We start from the raw sequence: 9,503 nt of genomic DNA on the forward strand, positions 1-9,503 counted from the left end.
GCCTCAGACATTACCTTTTGCTACACTCACCACTGAGGGCTGATGTTTTCATGTAGGGCACACAAAAGGCAGTAATAGATAAAAGGAAAGGTGCTAGAAGCTTCCGATGGCTAATAGTATTCAAAGCAACTAGAATCCCTATTTAGTGGATCTCTTAGTGCTTACCACTGCATGTCTTTATAATCTTACACCAGGGCTATATTAACTCTCTCCTTTGTCATACATAGTTCAAAGGAACATGCACTGTCTGGGAATTCTTCAGAACATCATGGTTGTCCAGTATAATGATGACATCATGCTAATAGCAATAGATGAGCAAGAATGGTGAGTACTTTGGAAGATTTGGTGAAACACATGCTCCAGAAGATCGGAGATAAACTCAATGAATATTATGGATTCAATTATAAGAATAAAGTTTTTAGGAGTTCAGTGATCAGGGCATGACAGATATCATCCCCAAAATAAAGGACAAAAACTACATCTTATATGTCCACAAATAAGAAGGGAGCACCATGCCTTAGACGGCCTTTCTGGGTTTTTGAAACAGCATGTTCTACACTTGAGAACACTACTTTACTACATTTATCATGTGACAAGAAAGGCAGCCAGCCTTGGGTGAGGACCAGAGCAGAAAAGTCTGTAGCACATCCAGGCAGTGATACAAGTAGCTAAATGACCAGCAGACCCTAAGCTATGAAAGTATCTGTGCTGAGAAAAAAATGCCAGGTGAACTTTATGACAAGCCTTAATAGAATAACTAAGACAATTAGACCTCTAGGTTCTAGAAAGATCCATGTCATCTACAAAGTGAAAATATCTTTGTATTAGGTATTAATACCTAACCTACGAAAGAAGGGCCTAAGTAACTAAGTAGATATAATAACCTGCCATTTGACATAGGTAACCTTTGTCATTAGCTACCTTAGTACTGGTACAATGAGTTAATGCATTTTAGCTATGGTCACAGAGGTGAATGCTACATGTGGGCCCACCAGCATGGGCTTCCATCACCAAGACTGATTTAGCTACTTAGGCTGCTGATGTCATAATGACATAAGTAAACAACATAACATAACATAACATAACATAACATAACATAACATAAGCCTACCAACATAAGTAAAACACTGATCCCCTAAAGCCCATCCCTTAAGGAAACCAAACAGTCACATTGAGGCAAGTTTATTGCATTGGGCCTCTTATACTTTAAAAGGAGCTGTAAATTATCTTAATTAATTATATTGATAACTATGTTTTCCTCTCCTTCTCATAGGATCTTAGCCGTCAATACTGTCTGAAGGCTTATGGTGAGACCATGACCATATGAATATCAGATCCATTGGATCTGCTACATTCCCAGATACTGCTAAACTGAGAAAGTATTAGAATGGCTGAAGGCACAGTGAGAAATAGTTTAGTGATAATATTCTGTGAGAATTGAAAGCCATTTTCTAGATCACAATACATACCTTCAATCAACCATTTTATGGTGCTCTGTTTATATAATGGGTATAACACACAAGTTGGGAAACCAAAGCTTTAGAGTAGGAGTGGCCCCGTGTATGTTTTCTATTCCTTCCACAGCAAATTATCAAGAACTTAGTGGCTTACAGCAAAATACATTTATTATCTCACAGTTCCATAGATTTGGTCTCTGTAGAGTCTCCCAAGGCCAACATCTAGGTATTGGCAAGCCTGTACAACTTTCTGGAAGCTCCAGGAATGAATCCATTCCAAACTTATGTAGGTTTTTGGCTAAATTCAGTTCCTTGAGGACTGAAATCTTCACACCTAGGACTGAAGTTTGTTTGTTTGCTACCTGTTAATTGGGGCTGGTCTTTGCTCCTAGAAGATACCTACATTTTTTTCTCAAACTTCCCATGTGGCTTTTCTCCAGCAATGGCAGGTTGAGTCCCTTTCATACTTTGAATCTCTTTGACTTCTCCTTTTGCTCTATCTTTCTTACTCAAGTCAGAGAAAATTCTCCGCTTTTAAGAGCTCAGGTAATGATATGATTACATGTAATCACAGATTAGATGCACACAAATAATCCAGGGTAATTCCCTAATCTTAAAGATGTGACTTTAATGACATTTGCAGTCTCTTTTGCTATGTGATATATTCAAAGTTTTGAGGGATTAGGATGTGGACATCTTAGGGGCCATTCTGCTTAACACACACACACACACACACACACACACACACACACACATTTTTATTCTCAGTGACCTTCTTGGGGAATCTGTGCCTCCTGTCCTTCATCTTGGTGAGTCTATAGGACATATTCCCAGAGGGCAAACCCTTCCACCAGGGGACACAGCAAGATTCCTAAACTATCTTACTGGAATTAGGAATTGATAATGGAGATTGCTACTTTGAGGAATTGCATTTAAATCTTATAAAATGCAGACATTAGAGCATCACAATAAAAAAAGTGTAAAATATTGTATAGTGCATGAGATCTTGCACTTGCAGGCAGAATTTCTTGTTTTCCAAAGACATAGCTTGGTGGCAGGGAACTAATTCTACATTTCCATTTGGGGAAGGTTGAGAAGAAAGTGTGATCTGATAAGCTCCATAAATGATAGAAGGGAGGGAACCCATCAAGACGGGAGGGCCAAGACATTCCAGACATAGCTCAAGTCCTGGGAATGCACAGATGAAAGGGCTGACGTTCTTCCCTATCTGGGTGAAGGGCATGGCTAGGTGGGGGAGTGAGGGGTAGTGAGGGAGTGTCCTGAGAAAAGGAGCTGTGAACTCCAAGATGAAGCACTTATTCATGATGTATATAGGAGAACTAAAAGCTGCTTCAGTGTTTTTTTTTTTTTTTTTCCCCCTTCAGGATGAGTGTAAAATGATCAAAGTGGTGGAAAGAAAAGATAATTTTGGTGAAATATTTATGACCAATCCGAAGGAGAAATGAGGACAGCTATGTTTTTACTGGGTTATTTCCTAACAGTTTAGACAACTGGAAAAGACAAAATTGGGTAATTGAGGAAAACAAAATGTCCAGTCTTTGAGAAGTTATGCAAGAAAGCATAGCAGCTGAAATAGTTAAAAATTTCTCTCTCCCCAAGTCTTATCTTTTTTTTTTTTTTTTCCCTCAAGACAACTTCTCAGCCTTCACTGCAATAAGATGTTCTTTGTTGCTAAAGAGGATACGTAACTGAGAGTGGGTTAACTAAATAATATTTGTAGTAACATGTTCCAAGGCCCCAGACGGCATCAATAATTGTACCAAAAATTCTCTTCCGCAGAACTTGCCAGAATTTCCTTTTGGGCCTCTTATATTCTTTTTTGAAAATTGGTGGTATATATAAAACCCCAAACCTTCAAGTGCCGGAGAAAATGAGCTGAAAAGAATAATGACAAACCTTCCACAGCACTAACTCTGTATTCAGATGCTTTCTGAAGCAATTAAGTCACATTATTCATGACATTTTCATGACACACCTTGGAAGTGGTTTTTTGTTTGTTTGTTTGTTTTTGTTTTTGTTTTTAGTAGAGTTTAAGTGACCTGGACATGCTTACAGGGAGAAAATTGGTGGAGTCAGAACTCACCCAAGTTGTATGACTTTCCTCTCTATGCTCTGTCTAAACCACTATCCCAAGGGTCAGCAAGCTATGGCCTGTAGGTAAAAATTGGCCTGCCACTTATTTCTGTAAATAAAGTCTTCGCGAATAGAGCCATGCATATTTATTTCCATAGCGTCAGTGGTCGCTTTCTGTTTGAGTAGTAGTGACAGAGGTGTTGTGGCCTGCAAAGCCAAGCACATTCACTAACAGGTCCTTGGCGGCAAAAAGTTGGTGGATTCCTGTACCACATGCACTATATGGTGGCTTTCTGGTAACTGAATTTGAGTTTGACCTCATAGTAAAGTCTTTGTCTCTCTCCACTGAAACAATTTACCTGTTTCACTGGGTGAAGGCACCTGAAGGGCAAAGAACTTGCTGAAAAGTCTACATAATGGTGAGTTTAGGAAAGAATAGTGAGCCTCTTTTCTCCTTTTAGTCATTACATCATTTAGGGGAAGAAAAGTTCTGCCCCACGTAATTCTAGTTAGAAACAAATTTAACTTTTGCAGAGGAAGTGTATGAGTCAGGGTCCTCCAGAGAAAGAAAAGCCATAGGAGATTTATAGAAAAAGGGATTTATCATAAGAAATTGGCATGTGTGGTTATGGAGCCTGAGAAGTCCCATGATCTGCTGTTTGCCCCCTGGAGACCCAGTGGGTCTGGTGATGTAGTTCCATTCTGAGCCTGAAGGCCTGAGGAGAGCGGGGAGTATGGGTTCCAGGCGGAGCTCAGGACAAGACCGAGAAACTAGCGAAGATTGCTTTTTTCCCTTGCCTCACCTTTCGTTCTAGTCAGGCCTCCAGCAGATTGGAGGGAGCCCACCCATCTTGAGGAGAGCAATCGTCTTCACTGAGTTCACCAGTTCAAATGCTAGTCTGTCCTGGAAACACCCTCCAGACAGATTCAGAACCATATTGAACCAAATATCTGGACACCTGAAGTCCCAGTCAAATTGACACATACAATGAACTCCCCCAGGAAGAAATCTCCCATCTCTCTATTCCAAATCCAGGTCAAAATTGTTCTCTGTCATTACTACACTATTTCACTGTAGGTAGCAAACCTCACAAGCAACGTTCAGATCCTGATGAGGGAGGAAAATGTACAGGTGATTTTTAAAAATAGTGCTTTCAGTGAACACTCTCATGGGGTAATTGGTGTTGCAGTTTTAGCATAGTGAAGAGACTTTTAACCCAAGTCTTAAAGTGGGGTAGGTGGGCCACCGTGAGAGATTTCTTTCTTTCTTTCTTTCTTTCTTTTTTTTTTTAAAGATTTTATTTATTTATTTGACAGACAAGTAGGCAGAGAGGCAGGCAGAGACAGAGAGAGGAGGAAGCAGGCTCCCCACTGAGCAGAGAGCCCGATGCGGGGCTCGATCCCAGGACCCTGAGATCATGACCTGAGCCGAAGGCAGAGGCTTTAACCCACTGAGCCACCCAGGCACCCCCATCGTGAGAGATTTCTTAAAGGAGATTCTCTTAGAGGAGATTTTAGCTGATTACTTATAGAAGATTAGGAGTTAGTCTGGCAAAAACCATCCAGGGGGAAAGAACAGAATATACAAGAATCTGGAGATAAATGATTGTGTGTTGCCTAGACTGGAAAAGGAGATGAAGTAATGGATGAGGGATGAGATGAAAAGTAAGCAGGTACCATATCATGAAAGGCTGTGGCAAAGTGCTTAAACTTTACAGAGTAACAGAAAGCCATGGCAGGAGAACGCGATGATCAGATTTGTGCCAGAGGGTTGAGTAACTGAATCAATCTGATTTGTTCTTTAATAGTAGAGAGCAGACTCGGGTTGCCCAGTTGGCTCTGTCAATTAAACATCTGCCTTCAGCTCAGGTCATGATCCTAGAGTTCTGGGATCAAGCCCCACATCAGGCTCCCTGCTCAGTAGAGACCCTGCTTCTCCTTATCCTCCCCACTCATGCTCTCTGTCACTATCTCTGTTTTTCTCAAAATAAACAAATAAAATCTTTAAAAAAGAAATAGTAGAGAGCAGACTTAAGGTGGCCAAGACCAAGTGCAAGACATGGAAGACAGTTCAGGGGCTGCTGAAATAATCTGGAAAGAGTTGATGGTGGATAGAAAGAAGTTGATGTTTCCAGAGCTATTGAAGTTAAAAAAAAAAAAAAGTCCTTATTACTATGTCTCTGAGGTTGCAGTTGTGGAGGTTGAATCAGAATTTTTTTTTTTAATTTCAACCAATTTTTATTTTATTTTATTTTACTTATTTTTAGAGAAAAAGAGACAAAAGAGCAAAAGAGAGTGCTTGGGGGTGGGAGGGACAGAGGGAGAAAAATCTCAAGCTGACTCAACCCCTGACCCGGAGATCGTGACCTGAGCTGAAATCAAAAATCGGATGCTTAACTGATTGAGCCACCCAGGCGCCCTTTCAGTCAATTTTAAATTTCATATTTGTAAATAAAAAATTGACTTTTAGGACCTCAGAATTCTCCCTCATTCAAGCCTATAGAAAAATGCATGAGTATATCTAATACTATCTTTTAAATTTCTTTAACATCTATTGGTATGTGTCTGTGTCTATGATTGTTTATTCTTTCTTGATATAAGCAATAAAGAAAATGTCTCCTGAAGTAATCATAAAAAACTTACCCCTTCAATTTTCCAAAACTTAGCTAATTATTAAGAACATACTAAGTATGTTAGAAACCACATACTGAGGTAGAGTTAATTACCTAATCATCTTGGACTCCGGGGATTCCGTTAAGTGGAAGAGAAAGGGAAATGAAAGTCTCCTCTGGAGTGTTCTGAAATGCTCCCAAATCGACTAAGTCCTTTTGACCCCAGCATGCCCAACTGTTAGATGCCAAAGAAAGGACATTTACTCGTTTCTGATTCTATATCTACATCCAAGAAGTAAAAGCATCTCTCAGACACAATAAATTAGGGGGAAAATATTTAACTAAAAAGAAAAACAAAAAACAAAGAAGGTTGTGACGGGATGAAATATCTTTTGGAGGTAGTGACTTTAAATAAAATATATGTAATTTAAGATGACAGGTAATTCCCTCTAACCTCTGTGTAGTTTTTTAAATGCATCAGTGCTCTAGATTATAGATAGGACTCTTCTATACCTGAAAAACACTTTTGCCCTTTGATTGATCTACTCTTCTGGGTGGTATACCCTTATCCATATCTTTGTAAAGTGAAAGGACTTCAGAGATTAAAAAAACAAAGTGGAAAAGTTTGATAACTTTCAAAAATATGAATTTTTTGCAGTCAATCAAAAATAGTCTAAAACCCTTTTAATATACTTTATTAGTATATAATTATATAACTCTGTCTTAGTGTTATTCATTGATAAATTTTAATCAAGTGAGGGAGAAGAATGCTATTTAACAACAAAACCTACATATTCTTTAGATTTATTTAATTGTTAGATTTCCATGAACCCAAAGAGCAATTCAGAAACAATATCGAAATGAATTTTATAATGTAAAAGAAAAGACTAGGTTGAAAAGTTCTTATATTTTTTTCTAGATTACTCTTTTGTTCGTATTATATTAGAATGAACTACAAATAGTTTAAGAAGAGAGAACACTAATAAAAGAATTATAACAATATATTTATTGAACTCTGATTTCATACTAAAAAGTTTTTTAGATGCTTTGTATTTGTTATTTCACTTAATTCTGGAAACTACTAAAATGTAAATTCCTTGGAGGCAGAAATAATTTTGCCTGTTCTATTCCCTGATATATATCCTAAAACTATAAAATTTCCTAAAACTATAAAAATATTAAGTACTATAAATAAAGCCATTGATAATGCCCGTCCTTGGGGAATTCATACTTAAGAACTTTCTTCCCTTTTTCTAAGTTAGTCAGCCTTTTATCACAGAAGCAAATAATTATCCAGCCAGTGTTTCAGTTCAAGGTAATAGATTCCATTTTTATTCCCTCATTCACTCTTTCTTCATTCATTTATTCAGTAAATGTCTCCTCAGTGCCTATTTTACTTAAGAGGTTAGGTTAGGCATCCACAAATACACACACCTCTGATCAGGCTCACGTTAAGGAAAAAATATCCTTTGAATGATTGACATACATGAAGCATTTTCAAAATGGTTATGATTGCAGACTTCTGTCATTAGGATGGATAACTGCTTTCAAAGCAGCATGTCTAAACAAGAGAGATACATTTGGAAAAAGAAAAAGGGCTGTTAATCAATCAGAAAAAAAAATAGCAAATTACCCCAGGGAAGGCAAAAATCCTGGTAATAGTTGTGGATTTTCCTATTTTGCTCTTCTATTAATTCAGTGAGAACCCGAACACTGCCTTCTGTTTCATAAATGACAAAAGTGTAATACTAACGATTCTAAGAAATACATTATGGGATATATTTCCTTGAATGGAGGATTATTTGTATATACCATTAGGGGAAAAATCCAATTTAATAACTAAATTCTGTATCTGTGCAATTTGGTTATTATTCTTAATTTTGATTCTTGGACTAGCTGTCAACTGCAGAGAATCCCATTAAGTTAATGTTTTCCTAAATGGAAACAGCTGTATAGAATAAAGAACCCTGGAATACTTATTTGCTTAGAAGTTATCAGTGTAGTCTCCTTATGTTTTGTAGAAATTCTATGCTTCTTACGTCTCTCCATAAAAGGGAGACAAATAGCAAAAACCCATTCTAAACATGAGCAATTACACAGTTTTGTCTAAATGTATTTGGTCAAATTGGGCCATATGCCTTTCAGTTTAAGACTCCAAAGATATCTTATTATATTTTATTTAGTGTGAATTTATCGATTATATCATTTTTCAGGTGTCAAATTTCTTGAAGTTTCTTAACGAAGGAACTGTAATTCATTAAGTTGCTATAGAAAATTTATGGGTGGATGACAGGACTTGTTCCAATTATCTGAGCAACTAGGTGGTCGAGGAGAATTATTCAAACACATATTTATGGGTAAGTCCCTGTTTTAGTTGTGGAGGATGTCCGGACTAGAAAGCTCTAGTCGAACCTGGGCCAAATAACAGACTTAAAGCTATTCAAATTATCATCAGACAAAACCTGCTATATAAGGGAGAAGACATACTGTATGAGAGAAGCAAGGATAGTGGTGGGTGTCCAGTGCCAGAGTCTCAGGAAATAATCTCAGAGCGGGCAACATTGGATCTGGGCTTGAACACATAGTGGAAGTTCCGCCTGCACAGCTTGCAGCTGAGGGTTACATTTCAGAAAAAAGTGACTTGGTGTATGGCTTACTTGGGTAACAGTGAGCATGTCTGGATTGCTTGGAGCATAGCGCACAGGAGCAGAAATGGTGGGAGATAGCTTAGGACTGCCTACTGGCATCAGATCACAGAACAATGCGAAGGCCAGCCAGGCTGAGGAGTTTGGATTTTGTTCTGAAAGAAATGGGGAGTCATTGACGGTTTTGAAACACGGCCTGGCATGATTCATAACTGTGCTTTAGAAGATCTTTCTGGTAACAATCTGCAGAGGACAGAATGTCCAGAAGTGAGATTTCTATTTAAGAAGGATGCTTTTAATAAATATTAGCTAGCTAGAAAAAAATTCAACTCTACATAAACAATAAAAAATTTATACATATGTGTCTATATAGTTTATTTTTTTTCTAATTAGCTAATGCAGTCTAGGGTGGTTTTTTTTTCAAAGCAATTTTAAAACATAACAATTCTTTTGGAGAGGGAATTCATTATAAACTAAATTTTACAATTTCCTAGCTTTCTAACATTATCACTTTCCAAGTCCCGCTCTTTTCCATTAGGGTGGTGTGAATCAAATTATACTGCAGAATGCTTAGTACATGTCACCATCACGAACATATAGTGGTGAAACGAAGTGAACCTTATCTGATATATTTTCTTCCATTTTCCATTGTTATTCTTTGGAGTCTAGCCAGGCTTCTCCATATGTTCGTGATG

This window comes from Lontra canadensis, unplaced genomic scaffold (assembly GCF_010015895.1).
Source record: "Lontra canadensis isolate GAN:19392208 unplaced genomic scaffold, GSC_riverotter_1.0 scaffold203, whole genome shotgun sequence".
Lineage (NCBI taxonomy): Eukaryota > Metazoa > Chordata > Mammalia > Carnivora > Mustelidae > Lontra > Lontra canadensis.